This window comes from Primulina tabacum, chromosome 10, assembly GCF_025594145.1.
Source record: "Primulina tabacum isolate GXHZ01 chromosome 10, ASM2559414v2, whole genome shotgun sequence".
In the NCBI taxonomy this organism is placed as follows: Eukaryota; Viridiplantae; Streptophyta; class Magnoliopsida; order Lamiales; family Gesneriaceae; genus Primulina; species Primulina tabacum.
The window spans coordinates 9,363,862-9,386,595 of NC_134559.1; the positions used below are offsets into that span (position 1 = coordinate 9,363,862).

Below are 22,734 nucleotides of genomic sequence, written 5' to 3' on the forward strand. Positions count from 1 at the left end.
AAAGAACTATAAGTTTCAATGGAGTGAAGAATGTGAACAAAGTTTCGAGATCCTTGAAAAAGAAACTTGCCTCTACTCCGGTATTGGTATTGCCAATTGAAGGACAAGACTTCACCATCTACAGTGATGCTTCAAAAGGAGGTTTAGGATGTATGCTCATGCAAGATAGAAGGGTGATCGCCTACGCTTCAAGGCAACTAAAACCATATGAGCAAAACTATCCGACGCATGACCTCGAACTAGCTGCAGTGGTGTTCGCACTAAAAATATGGAGACATTATCTCTATGGAGCCAAGTGTGAGATTTTCACTGATCACCAAAGTCTCAAATATTTGTTCACGCAAAAAGAACTAAATATGCGGCAGAGACGATGGATTGAACTCCTGAAGGATTACGACTTGACGATAAGCTATCATCCGGGCAAGGCAAACAAGGTAGCTGATGCTTTGAGTTGGAAGAATATGAGCAAAGTAATCCTAGCATCACTTTCAGCACAACCATGCCTCCGGGAAACGATCAAGATAAGTCAAGATCGAGACCCCACTTTGGTGAAACTGAAACAATAAGGTTATGAAGGAAAATCATCGGATCTTCAGACAGATGACAAAGGAGTTGTGTGTATGAAAGGGAGATTGTGTGTACCTGACATTGAAAATCTTCGACAGGAAGTAATGTCTGAAGCACACAAGTCAAAATTTTCAGTCCACTCCGGCAGTACCAAAATGTATAAAGATTTGAAGAAAAACTTCTGGTGGAGTGGAATGAAAAAGGGCGTTGCAATGTTTGTCTCCAAGTGTCACGTGTGCCAACAAGTCAAGGCAGAACACCAGAGACCTGGTGGACTTCTTAACCTTTGAAAATCCCGGAATGGAATGGGAACATATTTCCATGGACTTTGTACGTCGGTTTACCAAAGTCTAGACAAAACCATAATGGTATATGGGTAATCGTAGATAGACTCACAAAATCTACGCATTTCTTACCTGTCTGCATGAACTATAATCTGGATAAACTGGCCACCTTATACATGAATAATATCGTCCGGTTACACGGAGTTCCAGTTATCATAGTATCAGACAGAGATCCGAGATTTGCATCCCGTTTTTGGAAGAGCTTTCAAAAAGCTATGGGGACAAAAGTTACTTTTAGTACGGCATATCACCCTCAAACTGATGGCCAAACTGAGAGGACAATACAAACTCTTGAGGACATGCTGAGAGCATGTGCTCTAGACTTCAGTGGTAATTGGAGTGAACATTTGCCCTTAATCGAGTTCGCATATAATAACAGTTACCACAGCAGTATTGGGATGGCACCGTTTGAAGCTCTGTATGGACGAAAGTGTAGATCGCCACTATATTGGGATGAAGTAGGGGAAAAAACCATGGTTGGACCCGAACTGATCCAAGAAACAGTGGATAAAGTTGCTATGATCAAAGAGAGACTGAAAACTGCACAAGATCGATAGAAAAGCTGAGCTGACATGAAAAGAAGACCCGTGGAATTTGGAGTCGGCGAAAATGCCTATGTGAAAGTGTCACCCATGAAGGGTGTGATGCGGTTCAATAAAACTGAGAAATTGAATCCTAGATACGTCGGACCTTTTGAAATCCTAGAGAAAGTAGGAACACTTGCTTATAGAATAGCACTTCCACCTGATATGTCAAGAATCCACAATGTTTTCTACTTTTCGCAGCTAAGGAAATATATTTCCGATCCAAGTCATATTCTTGAGGCTGGACCACTTCAGGTTGAGGGCAACCTAAACGGGAACTAAAATACGAGGAAGTTCCAATCCGAATTGTGGATAAGAAAGATCAAGTACTGAGGCGACGAACTATTCCATATGTCAAAGTACAATGGTCCAATCACACCGAAAAAGAAGCTACTTTGGATTTGGAAGAAAAGTTACGAGAACAATATCCTTATCTCTTTGAAGATCGGGTATAGCCGAGTTTCGAGGACGAAACTCCTCATAAGGAGGGAAGGATGTGAGGACCCAAGAATTAGCTATACAAAGGCATGAATTAAAACTCATTCAAGAATTCAAAGAGGAATTTGAAGGGACATAACAAAATTTTAATGGTGTTCAAAGCCATAAGGAGGCCATAAACATGGTGGTAACAGGATTGAATGGTAGCCTCTTCACCTCCCCTCCATGAACATGGTGGTAATGGCATTGAATGGTAGCCTCTTCACCTCCCCTCCATGAACCTATAAATACCCCCCAAGAGCTAAAGAAAACCACACCAAAACAACATCAAAAGTTCTCTCCAAAAGTTGCAATTTTCGAGTACCAAATATTCTGCATAATTTCAGAAGGTTTTGTTCATAGTTTTACACGTTAAAATCCGATCTCCACCGTTCAGAATACACCTACACATGTTTTGAGCAACATATCCAAAATTTAGATCGATCCAACGGTTCAATTAGGCGCAAACATTTTTGCAAAGTGACTGGTCGGTGTCAAATTACAACTTGTTCATTCCAAGATTTTGGAACAATCTTTCAAGTAAGTGGGTTTTTGTTATACTCTTATGTACACTTGCATTTCATAAGTGTACTACTTGATATGTATATCGACATGCTTGTTCTTTGTAAGTATGTCCACATTTGCTTAAAAATACGTTATGTATATTTCTTGAAATTCAATCGGCATGATATATTCGTTCCTATTTGTTATGCAAATTCTTGAACAATTTGTTGTGGGATATTAGTTATAATATTTGAAAGCATGTTTGAAATATTTGAAATGCACTGTAATGATTCGAATTAGAAACGACAAGGAAATTCCGATATTTGATATGTTTTGTTTAAGGCCCTGATGCAGTGGGATATAATAACCATTCTTTTGGCCTCGCCCCTTAGAGGAGTAACATATAGGGGACTGATCAGTAAACCATGAAAATGAGATGATTTTCAGTGCTATGTTTGTACTTTGTTTATATTCGACTCAACATGCTTACTATTGAAATTATGATTCCATTGAAATTATGATAATATATTCGTTTAATTATCACCTTGATATTCCTTATGCCCTATCGGCCCCCATTTACTGAGTATTTCCCAAGTACTCACCCCTTACGTTCCCACCCCAGATAAGAACGAGGAACAAATCGAAGATAAAGAACAAGAATACTTTTGGGGATGGTGATCCGATTCAAGACCAGTCTCGTTATTCTATCTTTTAGTTAGATTATCGTATTTTACGCTTCCGCATTTTGTTTCATTCGCAGTGTAAAGACGATTATTGATTTATGTAATAGACTGGCTTTTGGTTATTTGATGTACTACATGGCTTGTTGTTATACAATTTTAATTGTTCAATAACGCCGGTGGCACGTCTCGGTTTCGGGGCATTTTTTCTTTTATAATATTACACATTAAAGTTTCTAGAAGTAGAATTTTGGCTTTCTAGATTAATGGTGTTTAAAAGAGTCTAGGTATGATTTTCTATGTTTAAAAGAGTTTATTTCCTAATAGAACTCTATTTTATTATGTTTTGTAGTTATTTATTCAAGAAATCTTCTCTAGATCAATATCACTATATATATATATATAAGAATAGATGCGGCGAGGGGATGCGAGAGAGAGAGAGAAAGGAAGAATAAAAAAGATTGTGCGTTGTCATGAAGAAATCAAATGGTCAAGTCTCGTCGTGTTGCTGTGTTACTGTGGAGAAGTGTTGCGATAAAGTTGTTCTTTGAACCGAATTTCTGTTTCACAGAATTTAAATCCATTGTTGTTTAGTTATTTTTTATCGATAGAAATTTAGGATGCACTTTAATCATTCACTATGTTAAGGGAGTTATTTTTGTGTTATTCGCTAGTATTCCTTTTTGCATGTAAAAATATATATTTTCTAGTGAATCTTTTGCCCAGAGGCGCCCACCGCACAAGTGTACGCACTTGTGCATAATTATTAATGTCTAAATTTATTCAGTAAAATAATTGAGTGATATATCATTTATTATGTTGTATGTTGTTTTAAATGTTAGAATACCACACACAACAGCTCTGTCGAAGTATATACATTACACCAAATATTTAATATTTTTATGTTAAACAATTTCTGTACGTCAAGAAAAAGATAATGTATGACTAGAGGTGGTTGGTACGTTATACCGTACCGAAATTTCGGATACCGTATACTGTACCGAAAATACCGGTATGAGAAAAATTGATACTGTTACCGTATCGACTTTTTGATATACTGAAAATTTGGTATGCTGAAGTTTCGTTGCAGTATCAGTAAAATACCGTCATACCGAGAGTATGTATAAAAAAATTCATTCTCTTGTAATTTCAAGGCCAGTGATCATCTATACTAAACAAATCCCTCAAGACAATCAAAGAGACCAGAAAAGATATACACAAAATAAATCTATCAAGACAATAAACACCATCCGCAAAATTTTTCTGGAGATCCAAGACATCAATAAACACCAATAAACTTCAATCGCGCAACATGTGCGACTTCTTCATCCGCTATCTTTGCAACAATGTCTGAGGTCATGTGATTTCTAAAGCCTGTCAGATTTTTAACAAGTCGAGGCCCATCATCCAGTTTTTTAACTAACTGTAAGGTTAGACAACAAAGATAAGACTTCTCAACAATTTAAATTCTCAACTATGAGTCTAGTTACTTAACTGATCTTTGATTTGGACTATTCCAACGTGATGAGTCCAAACGAATGTTAAATTCTTTATTTTGGTACGGTATCGATATATATCATTTTATACCAAAAAGATATCTTATATTTTTAAAAAATTTAACTTTATAATTTAAAAATATTATATGTTTTTAAATTTATATATATTATTTTGATATTTCAATATATATCGAAAATTTCAAATTTCATACCGTTATCATAGTGAAAATTTCGGTATCGATACCATACCGTACCAAAAATTTCATTATACAAAAAATTTCGATAAATTCGATTTTCTGTATCCTTCGGTATACGGATACCGAAAATTTCGGTATACCAAAAATTTTGATAAATTCAGTATTTTTCGGTACGGTAACCTCGATATGCCGCAAATTCGATATTTTTTTCCCGCCTATAGCCCTATGAATGACTGTAACTTACCATGTAGCAGAAAGAGTAAACTGACTTTGAGCACGTACTCCAAACCAGCAGCTTCTCTTCTTTCCTGAAATGGTAAGCCAGCTGTGGCAAGATGTTACGATGCCTTGTCCGTTCATATCTCTCAGTCTCTTTACGACTACAGTCGCTTCAACTCCAAGATGTGCTTTATATGCCGATCCTATGCCACCACTCCCAAGTACATCAGCAGCAGCCCCTCTTTCTTCGTTAAGCATCACAAGATCGCAATTGGATTTCCCTTGGTTCGAACCCCTCCTTGAGGAATGGCTTCTCGAATTGTAACTCCCTTTCCTAATCTAGTTAAGGTTCCTTCTGTTGCTTCTAGGTATGTGCACCTGAACCAGCTCATCCATATTTTCTTTTCCTAGTACACTGAAGTTTTCTTCTATTTTCTTGGCCTTGAAAAGTATAGCCTTTTAGAAATTTTCTCAAAAATCATGTTTTTTACGTATACATGAACATGAAAAATATATGCGGAAGCGGATCGAGAATTACCTCCGGCCATTGAAAATTTGTTGAAGCTTTCTGATTTCTTTTCGATTGAAGCCTTCTAAACACTTCAACACTCCTTTAGATGGTGTATTTTCTGTATGAGATTGTGTGTTTAGGGACCTCAATGCCTTCGATATTTATAGGCACACCCATACCATCACCGAGTGTTTTAAGAGCTCTAGATTCAAACCAAATTTGTATACGCATCTCAATTTTCAAAATTTGAGGCTGCCGTGTACAAATTTTTTCAACAATTGTTGGCAATGACCGTCGTCATTTTCAACACGTTTATTTTACGGGTCACAATTTTCTTACATTCTCCCACTTGACCCGTATATCTCATTTATCATAGGAGAAATTAAAATACATGAACCATGGCGATAGGTCATCTAAAAACGATTGTTATCTTCCATGTATCACAATGTATTATATCTCTCAAATAACTTAATGAATAAACCCTATGTTTATTCGAGGTCCAACTTTATTGATATTTTTCATGATAACTGAATATGTACATAACTGAATATGAAAAATATCATAACTTAATGAGTTTCATTAATTTTGTTTTTACAACAAAATTACATAAATGAACCAAGTCCCATTCTTTCTGTATGATCCTTGAATTTCAATGGTGGCATGCCTTTAGTCAAAGGATCTGCAATCATCAATTCAGTGCTAATGTGCTCGATAACCATGGTTTTATCTTTAACACGTTCTCGTATGGCTAAATACTTAATGTCGATGTGCTTGCTTCGACTACCACTTTTGGTATTTTTAGCCATAAAAACAGCAGCTGAATTGTCACAATATATTCTTAATGGCTTAAATATAGAATCCATAATTTTAAGCCCTGAAATGAAACTCTTCAACCATACACCATGTGAGGTTGCCTCAAAACAAGATACGAACTCAGCTTCCATAGTGGAAGTAGCAATCAATGTCTGCTTTGCACTTCTCCAAGATACAGCTCCACCAGCTAGCATAAAAATATATCTTGAAGTGGATTTTCTTGAATCAATGCAGCCAGCATAGTCTGAATCAGAGTAGCCAATTACTTCCAAATTTTCAGTTCGTCTGAACATAAGCATATAATCTTTGGTCCCTTGAAGGTACCTCATGACTTTCTTTGCAGCTTTCCAGTGATCTAAACCTGGATTACTCTGATATCTTCCCAACATCCCAACAATAAATGCAATGTCAGGTCTAGTGCAAACCTGAGCATACATTAAGCTTCCAACAGCAGAAGCATAAGGAATGCTTTTCATTTGTTCCCGCTCTAGATCATTCTTTGGGCATTGGCTCAAATTGAATTTATCGCCTTTCACAATGGGAGCTATACTTGGTGAACAATCTTTCATCCGATATCTCTCTAAAACTTTATTTATATAGGTTTCTTGAGACAGACCTAGAATACCTCGAATTCTGTCTCTATGTATCTTAATGCCAATGACATAAGATGCATCGCCCATATCCTTCATATCAAAGTTCTTAAAGAGGAATTGTTTCACCTCATATAACAAACATTTATCATTGGTTGCAAGTAATATATCATCCACATATAGAATAAGGAAACAAATCTTGCTCTCACTGACCTTCTGGTATATACATTGATCCATGAGGTTCTCAACGAATCCAAATGAAGAGATAACATCATGAAATTTAAATATCATTGATGGGAAGCTTGTTTCAATCCATATATAGATTTCTTAAGCTTACATACCAATTGCTCACCATTACTAGAGAAGAATCCTTCAGGTTGTTTCATATAAACCTCTTCCTCTAGTTCTCCATTAAGAAAAGCTGTTTTCATATCCACTTGTTGTAAATCGAAGTCAAAATGTGCAACTAATGCTAGAATGATACGGAGAGAATCTTTCTTAGATACAGGAGAAAAAGTCTCCTTATAATCGATTCCTTCCTGTTGAGTGAATCCTTTAGCAACAAGTCTTGCTTTATACCTTTCAATGTTGCCTAATGAGTCTTTCTTTGTTTTGAAGACCCATTTACATCCAATGGCTTTTACACCATCAGGCAACTGAATAAGATCCCAGACTCCATTAACTACCATAGAATTCATCTCTTCTTTCATAGCATTAAACCATAGTTTTGACTCATTACAACTCATGGCTTGTGAAAACGTTTCAGGATCATTTTCGGCTCCGATGTTAAAGTCCGATTCTTGTAAATACACAATATAATCACTATATATTGCTGATCTTCTTATTCTAGTAGATCTTCTAAGGTTGTTTGGTTGATCAACAATTTCTTGTTGTTCTTCATTAACAACTTGATCTACTGGATTTTCATCAGCGATTTGTGGAACTTCAGTAATCGGTTGCCTAATACCCATTTGGTCTTGAGGGGTGGGAATAACGACCAATCTATCATTTGAATAAGAGGGTTGTGCATTAATGTGATCATTCTCCAAAACTATGTCATGATCACTCCCACTAATCAAGTCATTTTCAAGAAATTTTGCATTTCTTGATTCCACAATTCTAGTGTTGTGAGATGGACAATAGAATCTGTACCCTTTGGATTTTTCAGCATACCCAATGAAATATCCACTTATAGTTCTTGGGTCCAGTTTCTTTTCATGTGGGTTGTAAACTCTTATTTCAGAAGGACAACCCCAAATGCGTATATGTTGCAAACTCGGTTTCCAACCTTTAAATAACTCAAATGACGTCTTTGGAACAGCCTTAGTTGGAATTCGGTTTAATATATACACAGCTGTCTTAAGAGCTTCAGTCCACAAAGATTTAGGAAGTTTTGAGCTACTAAACATACTCCTCACCATGTCCAATAATGTTCAGTTTCTCCTCTCAGCTACGCCATTCTGGTCAGTAGAACCAGGCATAGTATATTGGGCAACAATCCTATGTTCTTGGAGAAACTTCGCAAACGGACCAGGTGCTTGTCCATTCTCAGTGTATCTACCGTAATATTCTCCACCTCTATCAGTTCTCACAATCTTAATATGTTTTCCACATTGCTTCTCCACTTCAGCCTTAAAAACCTTAAAGGCTTCTAGTGCTTCGTTTTTGTTATGAAGCATGTAGATATACATGTATCGTGTGTAATCATCAATGAAAGAGATGAAGTATTTCAGACTTTGCATGTCCATATCTGGACAACAAATATCTGAATGTATGATTTCTAATATTTCCGTACTCCTCTTGGCACCCTTTTTAGACTTATTGGTCTGCTTTCCCTTAATGCAGTCCGCACAAGTCTCAAAATAGTAAAATCTAAAGTACTAAGTACTCCATCATTCACTAATCTTTTAATCCTCTCTATGGAGATATGTCCCAACCTCCTGTGCCACAATATAGAGGAATCTTCATTTATAACACATCTTTTGATACCTCCTTGAACATGCATAGTGGTGTTATTATTTTGTAAAGAAATAGAGAAAAGACCTATCAACCATTGTACCATTTCCAATAAGATTTGATTTATAAAACAAATTTATTGATTTATCCAAAAACTGAAATGAATAACTAAGGGGTACAAGTTTTGAAACTGAAATTAAATTCCTAGAAAAACTAGGAACATAAAATGTCTTTTCTAATTTTAAAATATAACCACTATTCAATACTAGGCAGCAAGTCTCAATAGCCTCCACATGCGAAGACATCTTGTTTCCTGAATAGATGCTCCGCTCATTTTCTATTGGTTTCCTTAGGTTTTGCATACCCTCCAAGGTATTTGTAACATGGATTGTAGAACCAGAATCAATCCACCATGTGTTATAAATCATATCAACCATATTAGATTCATAACAGACAAATGAAGTAGGAATACCTTTCTTTTCAAGCCAGTCCTTAAATTTATTGCAATCCTTCTTAATGTGTCCCGTCTTTTTACAGAAGAAACACTTGGATTCTTTCTTGATGTCAGGTTGGGGTGGAATTATTCCTTTCCCTTTTCCCTTGACTTTGGCTTGCTTCTTATACTTTCCTTGTGTAGTCATAAATACATTATCACTCGTTTCCATCAACAACCTTCGTTCCTCTTGAACACACATGGTCATTAATTCACTAATCGACCATTTATCCTTATGTGTATTGTAGGAAATTTTGAAGGGTCCATATTGCTGTGGAAGAGTGCATAAAATGTAGTGCACAAGAAAAGTCTCAGACATTTCCACTTCAAGTGTCTTGAGCCGAGCCGCTATGTCCCGCATCTTCATTATGTGCTCTCGCACACCTCTCACACTGGTGAGCCTTAATGAAGAGAATTCCATAATTAGGGTGCTAGCAAGTGCCTTATCTGAAGACCGAAACTGTTCATCAATAGCCTTTAGTAATTCTTTGACATTATTATGCTGGTCGACAGAACCACGCATACCAGCAGAGATTTTGGTCTTTATGAACATTACGCAGAGTCGATTAGATCGCTCCTATTTTTCATAAAGATCAACATCATCCGGAATGATGTTTTCAGTAATAGCAGATGGTTCGTCTTTCCGTATAGTGTTGCGTGTTTTCACTACCGCAAGTGTACGGTGTCAAGTTTTAGTACTAGTTAGAGTACATATATCGATCCCACGAGGAGTGTATATATAAATGTATATCAGTGCTTGTAATTAAATAGTCCAAAATTTATCTAGACAATTCGATAGAATGGTTGATTTACTTAAACAAATAGATTGAAAACAAATAATTAATCTAATACCAGATAGAAGAAAATATCAAGGAGAAAAAGTATCTAGAGAAATGATTTCACTAAGTTTCTACAATAATTCTTCCTGGTTGTATTTAAATTCCTGAATTCTTATTATTTAATGGCCAAAAACACTTACGTATTCTCTTCACCCTTTCCCAAGTGACGAATAAACTGTACCAATTAAACTTCGATTCAATTATTCCTAATAAAATCTACGTTTAATTGATAAATGCAAACAATGTTCTTACCTAAGCCTCGCTAAAGTTATACGTCTTCCGAACGATATAAACATTCAACGATGTGTCTTTAATGATCTATAATCCCAGTCCCTCTCCCGAGTTGTAGAACTAATCAGACAACATACAATTTATGGCCAGTAAATTGCAGTCAACTCAATACAAAGAAACACAATTAAACAGAAAGGAATTCAATCATATAAATAACCGAGTCAAATTATCGTTTCCACAAAGCTACGTCATTCTCTAGACTAGAAAGTTAGTTCATGACGAAATTAAAATAAAAACAACGCATGTTCAAAGTTTTAGACATTGAAATACGAGAAATGATAAACACGAAAGACAGATAACAAATCCGAAGTGTCGTCTCTGTCCCCAGATTCGTCGCTCTTCGTCTTTGTAATTGATCTTCGCGTGTCTTGCCTTCGTCTTGCCTTCGCTTCGAGTTTCTCCCTGTATTTTCGTCCAAAAACGGCGTCCTCCTTCTCTGAACCCTCGTTTCTCTTTTTATATCCCTCTTCCGGGCCGTAAGTCGAAGCCCATTTAGTCTTGTTTCGCCGCAATTAGCGCCGCGGCGCTGAGTAAGTGGTGCCTAGGCGCCCGTCGTTCGTGAGCATTAGCGCCGTGGCGCTTGTTCCTTAGCGCCTAGGCGCTTGTTCTTCGGCATAGAGGCGCCGCGGCGCTGCTTTTGTAGCGCTGCAGCGCTAGTCTTTCGCAAATTGTGGCGCTGCAGCGCTTGTTGTGGCGCTGCGGCTTTGATTCTTTCGCTGTTTTACGCTCAAAAACATCCCTGATTGCTCTCCAACATCCCAAAATTGTATATTCCCTGCACTACACAAAAACAACAAAAACCAAGCATAAATATGCTCGAAACCAGCATAGATCAAATGGATTAACAGTAAAATTAAGTGCAATTCTTGCACTTATCAAACCTCTCAAACTTGAACTTTTGCTAGTCCCGAGCAAAATAAAAGTAAAAATAGGAATGCAGACTCAAGCAAGAAATAAACGCTAACAACTATAGTCATAGATATGCAAAAAGTGACAGTGGCCTCAGATTCATTTATTTTCATGTGATTCGTATTTACTCGAGAGTCATGTGCGTGTGTGGTATGTCAATGTTTATTTACCTAATCGACTGCGCAAATAGATTCACAATGCCAAATCGCCTCATAAACTTAAGAGTTCCTCAGTTCGGTGCAACTTACACTTCATTAAAATACACATTTACTTACACAGATCACAAAGGACTTTATTGGTGATTGTTTGGCTCAAAAGATATTCATCACAAGTATACCAAAGCTGAAGTCACACAATGAGATGCTTGCATGCAAATGATTAAAGTCTATACTCGTTAACCATGTTTATCAGGTATCCATAGGCTTGATTTGAACAACTTTTCTCCACTAGTATATTGGATAAATGTGACAAGATTAATAGGTCTTGTAGGCTTGTAACGTTAGGCTACGGCTCATGGCTACAATAAAGGCATGGAAATCAAAATTTGAGAGAAATATTTGAACTTCATCAATTTCACTCATTTTCATTTTCTTTTCACTCACCACCCACTTATTGTTTTCTTTTTCATTCATATCCTTCATTTCCCAAATGCTTTCTTTCTCACAACTTTTGGTTCATTCTTTTCCATGTGATTCGTATTTACTCGAGAGTCACGTGCGTGTGTGGTATGTCAATGTTTATTTACCTAATCGACTGCGCAAATAGATTCACAATGCCAAATCGCCTCATAAACTTAAGAGGTCCTCAGTTCGGTGCAAATTACACTTCATTAAAATACACATTTACTTACACAGATCACAAAGGACTTTATTGGTGATTGTTTGGCTCAAAAGATATTCATCACAAGTATACTAAAGCTTAAGTCACACAATGAGATGCTTGCATGCAAATGATTAAAGTCTATACTCGTTAACCATGTTTATCAGGTATCCATAGGCTTGATTTGAACAACTTTTCTCCACTAGTATATTGGATAAATGTGTCAAGGTTAATAGGTCTTGTAGGCTTGTAACGTTAGGCTACGGCTCATGGCTACAATAAAGGCATGGAAATCAAAATTTGAGAGAAATATTTGAACTTCATCAATTTCACTCATTTTCATTTTCTTTTCACTCACCACCCACTTATTGTTTTCTTTTTCATTCATATCCTTCATTTCCCAAATGCTTTCTTTCTCACCACTTTTGGTTCATTCTTTTCATTGTTTTTCTTCTTTTTGAACTCCTTTCTGTACATTCATTTTTTTTTTCTTTTTCTTTTCAATGAGTGTTTGAATCATTCCAACACCAATGAACTTATTTCTCTCAAAATTTAGGTAGGACAATAAGTGTATAAGCTTCATTAGGGAGTTGTTTTGGGATGTAGAATAAATACAAGTGGGGGCTAATTGTGTGTCATTGACACACACCACTTGATTTTTAGTAAGCTCAAAATGGGACACTAGGGATATTTCATGTTCGTTAGGTAGGCTCGAAGGCTTGAACGGTTCCAAAGATCGCCTAAATCATTCATATGTCACATATTATCCGTATTTCGCCTCGAAAAGTGTCCAAACAAGTTCTAGATTCCGTCAATCCATTAGTCAACTCATACAAACCAGTCACATGCAATTTTCAATCAAAATGATATATGGGATAGGCACACAAAGAACAGTCAAGCATCTCAATCTACTCGAGGCTCAATGGGCTAACAATTGATAATGAGCAAAGAAGATAGGCCCAAAGATATTGCGAAAGAATGCCTAGATCATTTCTGTGTTCGCAAAAGTGTCAGTTAATGTCATGCAAGGGTTACTAAAAATCAGACTTCTCTCGTTTAATTAGCATCACAAGCACGCAAATCGTCTCTGAGCACCGATAATATCAACAAACATGACAGTGCGATAAAAAGTGACTCCCAAGTACTCACGAATACGTTCATGCTTCAGACTCACGATGTTATTTTCATCGTCGGCCTCACGATAGCTTATCCATGACTAGTCCTAACAATTCTAACATGCAATGAAAATAAATAAACGATTTTTTTTTTATTTTTTTTAAAAAAATGCAGGGAATAACTGATCAAGACCTAAAAATAAGAACTGAGAACTGAAATCCACAAATAACACAGAGTAAAGCATAGTAAGGGTGCAGAGCAACGACAGTAAATGACAAGTCAGAGTAAAATAGAGTGACCGGGCAGAGAATGACAAGTAATGACAATGACAAGTAATGACAAACGACCCCCCCAAACTTAAATACGTGCATTGTCCCCAATGTACAGTAATAAAGCATGAAAAACATGGGACCACATACCTCACACAATGAGCGTCAGGACTCGCTGTCCTCGCCTGATTGCTCAGGCTCCTCTTCCTCATCATCAGGTTCATGTCCGAATGTAGGATGTGGTGGGTATGGCTCACCAGATGGATTGGTAGGAGGGTAATGCTGCGAAAACACGCAATGATAATCATAAACGTACGCCTGGTGCTCGCGCGTCATCCTCAACAATGTATCTAGCTTTCGATCAACTTCATCCATACGGGGGTCGCTGGTCTGTGCATGTGACGGCTGTGGGGCGGGTTGTGTCGGTGCACCACTGCCCAAGGCTTCTGCTGAATCATGAATAACCCTTTGGCTTCTCCTATCCCTCGGGAGGGCTCCAGATAGTGATATATCGCCTTTTGTATGTAGTAACGTCTCACTGTCATCCCAAGTAACACCCACTACACGACAGAGGTCGGTGATAGTCGATGAGTGGGGCATGCTGACAGTGGATGTACCCCTAGCAGCCTGTAGAATAGATGTCATAATAACTCGGCCTGCGTCCACAGTCCTGCCGGTGAGGATGCAAAAGACCAATGCCGTCTTCTTCTTCGTCACATCTGACACGTGCCCAGATGGCATCAACCGCAAGGCCACGAAATGATACCAGTTGTAGGCCTCCCTTCTCAGTGACGTCGCTGGGAATGTGACCGGGGCTCGTTGATTGTTGAGTTTCCAAACTGTACCCGGTACACAAAGTGTGTTGATGACAGTGTCATAGGGATACGGGTCTCTCATAAACAATGTGTACCCGTCTGTCTCATAATCTGGCATCCCATACAGTGAATTGATAGTCGTGCTGTCGAAGGCAACCATCCGCCCTCGAATCCTCACGTGAAACTGCTCATGCTTTACCTTCAGATTTGCATAAAACTCCCTCACAAGGGACATCACAGCATCAGCCGGGGGCTTAACAAATTCACCCCAATTCAATTCTCTAGCTCGAACCAACGTAATAATATCTTGGTGGCACTGCTCCATACCCCTCTCTCTCTGCATGCTTTTCTCTAACAACTTCATATAATTCTCGGTGGCCTTTGCATCCCAAAATCGTCGTCTATCAAAAGTGACAGCGGACGACGACTCGTCCTCGCCAGATTCACCACGCTTGCTCTTTTTCTTTGGTGCCATATTTCAATTCAATATCAACTCACTTTACAACAGTAGTCAACAATTCAATACCCCCAATATCAACACAAACAATCAATTAACGATTCCGTCCAACAAGCAATTCTCCGAATCAAACAATTCCTAACAACAAACTCACTGAGACAATTGATCGAACACCTTACGTGTACCAACCCAAGAACTCAATTCCACTAATCCCAAACATGAAAATCAAGCATTATGATACCAATAGCAAGTACCTTGTTGTAAAGGGCTGAAATTTTGTTCTACTTCGTCGTGGGTTGATTTTTTTTGTCCAAGAACTTTCGTTGAAATCTTGAGCCAACTGGTGTTAGGAGTGAGCAACTTTAGTTGGATTTGGAGTGAGGATGATATGAGTGGTGTATTGTAGTGTTTAGAGGTTGAATTTGTGGGAGATTTAAGGTGGAAGTCGATTCTTCGGTGGTGGAGAGGAATAAGGGCCGCAGCGCTAAATTCTTAGGTTTCTGAAGAATGAAATCTCGCCCCCTTTTTTTTTTTTTATAATTCGCGAACTAGCGCCGCGGCGCTGAATAAGTGGTGCCGCAGCGCTAGACCCACGACCCTTTAGCGCTGCTGTGCTGTCTGTCTAGCGCCTAGGCGCTAATAAATTCGAAAGTCTGGTGCCGCGGCGCTGTTATCCCTAGCGCCTAGGCGCTTGCTCTTCGGATGCCTTACCGCTACGACGCTATTCTTGTGGCGCTGCGGCGCGGACTTTTTCGGATTTTTGTCCAATTAAGCTCCTTTCCATGCCCAGCTTAACTTTTTACCTGCAAAAGAGAACAAATATCAATGTCTAATCTTCACATGTCAAATTAAATAAAATAAAATAAGAAAACGTAAAAACAATAATACTACTGAAATAAATTAAAATAAAATAGAGAAAACGAAAGCAATAAGTGATACTAGTTGGGTTGCCTCCCAACTAGCGCTTGGTTTAACGTCGTCAGCCCGACTGTCACTAGTCTGTTCATGGTGGGTCGTATGATTTCTTGGATGCCTTTATTTCCACCAGCTGACCTTCAACTTCCATGGTCATCTTTCCTCGTTTCACGTCAATGGTAGCTCCAACAGCAGCCAATAATGGTCGTCCTAGAATAACGTGAACGTTCTGACTATTCCCCATGTCGAGTACCACGAACTCCGCTAGAACCTTCAATTTGTCGATCCGAAGTTCAACATCTTCTACAATACCCAACGGTGTCCTGATAGATTTATCTGCCATCTGTAAGCTCATGCCTGTGGATCTCATTCTGCTCAACCCAAGTTTCTCGTAGAGAGAACTTGGCATTATATTTATGCTTGCTCCTGAGTCACAGATAGCTTTTTCCACCAATTGACTCCCTATTTCACATGGCATAATAAATTCATCGGGATCTAGTAACTTCTGAGAAAGATTTCTCCGTGTTCTTTCAGTAGATTCACCTTCCACCTGATCTGCAAACTCATTATTAATGTGTGGGTTCTTGAGATCTTCAAGACCTTTTTTCTTTTGAAATTCAGCTTGTAATTGTAAAAATCTCTGGGGGTATGGAAGTAAGGAAAGATCAATGAATTGATTTAAATCATACCTCTCAGATTTCTTACCTCGGGCTCTTTTGGTTGGAATTAGCTTTTCATCCCGAACAGGTGTGGGTTCAACCTCCTTCTCTTCTCTGACTACCACACCAAACTCTTTGTGCTGTATAAAAATGGCATTCACTTCTCTCAGATTTGGGTCTGCAGTCTTTTGGAGTGCGCCTGAAGGTTGAGACGTGAGTTGCTTCGTTATCTGCCCCACTTGCGACTCAAGGATTTTCAAAGTAGCACCAATACTCGCCATATGTGTCTCAAGGTTGTCAAGTCTAGACTCAGTTCTAGACATCCTCTTACCAGATTCAACAACAAATGTCCCCACTAAATCCTCAAATGATGGCTTTCCTTCCCCATTTGATGTATTGAACCTCGGTGGAGGATTCAACACATTCTTATTGTTTGCATAAGAAATATTTTCATGATTTCTTAACCCAGGATGATAGGTATTAGGGGGAGGGTTACCTCTATATCCCCCATAGCCTCCAAAGTTCTTGTTGGTGACGTACTGCACCTCTTCAGGAACTTGCAATTCTTCAACAACAAACGATTGTCCCTCAGTGTTTGATGTACTCACCTTATTCATGGTTGCTAACTATGTAGTTAATGCTGATACTTGCGCAGTGAGTGATGTGATAGGATCCACGGCATAAACTCCAGTAGTCCTTTTTACTCCTGACCTCTCAGACGGCCATTGGTAGCTATTAATAGTCATCTGCTCAAGCAAGTCATAGGCTTGAGCAGGGGACTTGGCAAAGATTGTGCCACCTGCCGCTGCATCTACTGTTGTCCGTGTCTGACCATTCAATCCATTATAAAACAACTCAATCTGCACCCAGTCTTCGAAACCATGATTCGGGCACCTTCGCAACAACTCTTTATACCTTTCCCAAGCTTCATACAACTGCTCGAAGTCTGTCTGTCTAAAAGTGCTGATCTCAATCTTTAATTGTGCAGACTTCGCAGGTGGAAAATATTTAGAAAGGAACTTCGTCGCCAGCTCCTGCCATGTCGTGATGCTTCCTAATGGTAGTGATTGGAGCCATCCTCTTGCTTGATCCCTGAGAGAAAAAGGAAAACAAACGCAATCTAATAATGTCGTCAGGAACATTATTAATTTTTACTGTATCTGTGATTTCCAAGAAAGTTCTCAGGTGAACGTGAGGATCTGAAGTAGCAGTTCCAGCGAACTGGTTTTGTTGAACCATATTGATCAGGGCAGGCTTCATCTCAAAATTGTTGGCATTTATGGTCCCCCGAGCAATACCAGAGTAATGATTGTTGATCACTGGTCTGAAGTGATCTCTGATGGGTATAGCCTCTGGCGGGATGTGTCTGTCATTTTCTCTGTGTTCAGCCATTGCTTGGATATCTTCTCTTCTTGCTTTTCTTAATCTTCTCGCAGTTCTTTTGATCTCCGGATAAAAAATAAGCAAGTCAGGGCTTTGCGATCTTAGCATGCACTGTCAAACAGAAAAAAATGAAAAACTCAATCAATATAAACTCAAATAAAAATAAAAGCTCTAAATTAAAATCTAGACTAATTGGTAACAATACTGATATAAATTCAAATTTTACATTCCCCGGCAACGGCGCCAAAAACTTGTTGCGTGTTTTCACTACCGCAAGTGTACGGTGTCAAGTTTTAGTACTGGTTAGAGTACAGATATCGATCCCACGAGGAGTGTATATATAAATGTATATCAGTGCTTGTAATTAAAATAGTCCAAACTTTATCTAGACAATTCGATAGAATGGTTGATTTACTTAAACAAATAGATTGAAAACAAATAATTAATCTAATACCAGATAGAAGAAAATATCAAGGAGAAAAAGTATCTAGAGAAATGATTTCACTAAGTTTCTACAATAATTCTTCCTGGTTGTATTTAAATTCCTGAATTCTTATTATTTAATGGCCAAAAACACTTACGTATTCTATTCACCCTTTCCCAAGTGACGAATAAATTGTACCAATTAAACTTCGATTCAATTATTCCTAATAAAATCTACGTTTAATTGGTAAATGCAAACAATGTTCTTACCTAAGCCTCGCTAAAGTTATACGCCTTCCGAACGATATAAACATTCAACGATGTGTCTCTAATGATCTATAATCCCAGTCCCTCTCCCGAGTTGTAGAACTAATCAGACAGCATACAATTTATGGCCAGTAAATTGCAGTCAACTCAATACAAAGAAACACAATTAAACAGAAAGGAATTCAATCATATAAATAACCGAGTCAAATTATCGTTTCCACAAAGCTACGTCATTCTCTAGACAAGAAAGTTAGTTCATGACCAAATTAAAATAAAAACAACGCATGTTCAAAGTTTTAGACATTGAAATACGAGAAATGATAAACACGAAAGATAGATAACAAATCCGAAGTGTCGTCTCTGTCCCCAGATTCGTCGCTCTTCGTCTTTGTAATTGATCTTCGCGTGTCTTGCCTTCGTCTCGCCTTCGCTTCGAGTTTCTCCCTGTATTTTCGTCCAAAAACGGCGTCCTCCTTCTCTGAACCCTCGTTTCTCTTTTTATATCCCTCTTCCGGGCCGTAAGTCGAAGCCCATTTAGTCTTGTTTCGCCGCCATTAGCGCCGCGGCGCTGAGTAAGTTGCGCCTAGGCGCCCGTCGTTCGTGAGCGTTAGCGCCGCGGCGCTTGTTCCTTAGCGCCTAGGCGCTTGTTCTTCTGCATTGAGGCGCCGCGACGCTGCTTTTGTAGCGCTGCAGCGCTAGTCTTTCGCAAATTGTGGCGCTGCAGCGCTTGTTGTGGCGCTGCGGCTCTGATTCTTTCGCTGTTTTACGCTCAAAAACATCCCTGATTGCTCTCCAACATCCCAAAATTGTATATTCCCTGCACTACACAAAAACAACAAAAACCAAGCATAAATATGCTCGAAACCATCATAGATCAAATGGATTAACTGTAAAATTAAGTGCAATTCTTGCACTTATCATATAGCATAATCAATATCCATCCACCCTAATTGAATAAGAATTCTTTCTTTCCAAATTTTATAATTATCGCCCTTTAGATCGGGAATGTCACATTTCATATCAGAAAAACTCGCAGGTTGCATAACTGCACAAAATATCATATGCTTAAAATTTTGAGACAATATCATGTTTTACCAATGTAATTCATGTTTTAAAAATCTAGTGACATAAAATTTGCCCGTGGGCTAAAATTTTAATTCAATAAGATTTTTCTGTAACTTTATGATAAAACTATCAAAATGTATTTTCCTTAACTCTTCTGGGTAAATTAATAAAAATATAATTTGATATTTTAACATAATTAGTTATATAAATATAATAAAAATCCCCGTGGAGTAAATTTTATTATGTTTATATAATTAATTACAATTGATGTCCATTATGTGATCCAAATCCACTTAATGCATAATTTTTCATAATTAAGGATGATGTGGCTATTCCTCAATTATTTAAAATTATACGGTTCACTGGACAAAATTTTGGCTTTACTTAATGCTTTATATAATAATTATTTCGCAATCAACACTTTCCAAGAGTGCTGCCCAGGAAAGATAGGTAGTGCTAAGGCCCTTTAAATACCCAAGTCCTAGACAGAGCAACGTTCCTCAGGGAAACCAGTGGCTAGTCAAGGTAATTTAAACCGATCTATGAAGAACTCTCTCAGATCATGTTTTCTTACGTCACCTTATAATTATTATTCAACTTAATTATTCACATTTATGTGAATCTTTATAAGCCAAAATTTTTCATTAAATAACTTTTATATTCACATTTTTACTTAATATGAACAAATACTTTCCTCATCGGTTTTTCTCTTCAATCAGAGTAGTGATAAAGTGAGGATCAGATGTATGTAAAATGTGAGCTCCTCATCAGTTTTTCTCTTTTATTAGAGTAGTGATAAAGTGATGATTATTTGTTCATTTGTTAACATCTGAAATATTATATTCACATCTTACTTGATATGTTCATTTTAAATTATAAACAACTCAATATAATTTAATATAAACATTATGTGAATATTGATTTACCAAAATATTTTTTAATACAATTTGCATTTAAAAAACTTAAAAATAAATGCAAACATAATATTAAATTTGCATGTATACATCAAACATTTATCCATATTATTTGATATTTTATCTAACATGCAAAAATAATTTCTAAACATGTATTAAAAATTATATCTAATTTGAAATTATTTTTAATGTGTACAAATTATTTAACCAAATGCTATATGTATACCAAATTATACATATAACTTAATTACACAATAATCACTATTTATTTATTATTATTATTTTAAAAACAATAATAATAATAATAATAACCGAAATTGATATCAAATTTCAAATTATTGTGGGTCCCGCGTAGTTAATAATTGTGGGTCCCACATTAAATAATTTTTTTCTAATTTAAAAAAAAAATTAAAAACAACCGACACTTTGGATTGGTATCGAAAAAACATGTAGGCTCCTTTATTTAATTCAATACATTGCATTTGCATGTGATCTGTATGATTGATTAATTCTCATTCAATTGCATCATTCTTCTTCCATCTTTCTTCATGCATGCGACTGAGAATTCATATTACAATTTTTCAGAAACTTTTCATCGAGAACTTCAAAGTACAATAGAGATGAAAATTCTCCGAAAATTCTTTCAGGTAAATCTCTTAATATTATTATGTTCATCCTCAAATTTCAAGTTTTTTATGCAAAAAACTCCAGAAAGAAATTTTTACGATATCATATTTTCTATAACGAAAACAAATTTTCAAGGCAGAGGTATCACTGCTCTGATACCAAATTTTAGAGATTTTCTCAAAAATCATGTTTTTTACGTATACATGAACATGAAAAAATATATGCGGAAGCAGATCGAGAATTACCTCCGGCCATTGAAAATTTGTTGAAGCTTTCTGATTTCTTTTCGATTGAAGCCTTCTAAACACTTCAACACTCTTTTAGATGATGTATTTCCGTATGAGATTGTGTGTTTAGGGAACTCAATGCCTTCGATATTTATAGGCACACTCATACCATCACCGAGTGTTTTGGAAGCTCGAGATTCAAACCAAATTTGTATACCCATCTCAATTTTCAAAATTTGAGGCTGCCGTGTACAAATTTTTTCAACAATTGTTGGCAATGACCGTCGTCATTTTCAACACGTTTATTTTACGGATCACAATTTTCTTACATAGCCACCAACAAGAGGGTAACCACTATGCCCAATAACACCCAAGTCGTGCTCGAGTTCGACCCTTTTGACACGGTCGGCTGATTTGGGCTCGTGCATTGCTTGGAGATGATTGCTCCACAAAGGTCGAGATTACCCTCGAAAGGTGCGGTTTTGAATCTTGCCATGATTAAAGGGAATCCTCCTTGCAGCTTATTGTGCGACAAGTCTACTTGTATCAAAGAATCCCGAGCAAATGGAGGGATAGATCCTGAAAACTCGTTGTTTTGCAGCTTAAGATCCATGAGATGTTTGAGTTTTGTCAAGGATTCTGGAATTCAACCGGAAAACTTGTTTCTAACCTTTCTTGAGCAACCCCTATTGTCAAAGAATCCCGAGAAACTATTGTTCTCCAAGCTAATGGCCCCAAGCGACTCGAGATTTCCCAACGAATCGATATCTATATCTCCAGCATCACCCTCCAGAACAAGATTCAACATAAATACGCCTGGCACGGTTTTATAGCCTGTTTCACTACAATCTACTCTCTACACCTACCCATCTCTTCGAACTGTCACATGGGTTCGTGCCTTTGATCCATGTCGAATTTAGGGACGGTGAAACTTTCATTTTCTCTTTGAATTCAATAAGAGGAGCATCTTATCCTGTTGAAAGAGACCACGTATTTAAAGAGAGAATGAGGAGGGAAATGAGGAGAAAATGAACGCCAAACATGTTCGTGTAATGATATATCGGAGAAACATTCCGGTCTAGACCTCCCCCGTCTGATGAGGCTTCGGCTGCTGTTCGAAGTGTTGATAGTTTCTTCTTAAACCAAAATCATGTTTCTACACCTGAATAAACAAGATAAATAAATATTTGGAAGTGGATAGAGCGTTACTTCCGGATCGAAAAATTTGTAAGTATTTTGTTATCCTTCGGTTGAAACCAAAATCATGTTTCTACACCTGAATAAACAAGATAAATAAATATTTGGAAG

General features: G+C 37.5%; 1 pseudogene; it reads right to left on the bottom strand.

The window, feature by feature from the left end:
• Positions 1–2,089: 2,089 nt before the first annotated feature.
• Positions 2,090–22,469, bottom strand: LOC142504899 (pollen receptor-like kinase 3; annotated as a pseudogene).
• Between the last annotated feature and the right edge of the window lie 265 nt (positions 22,470–22,734).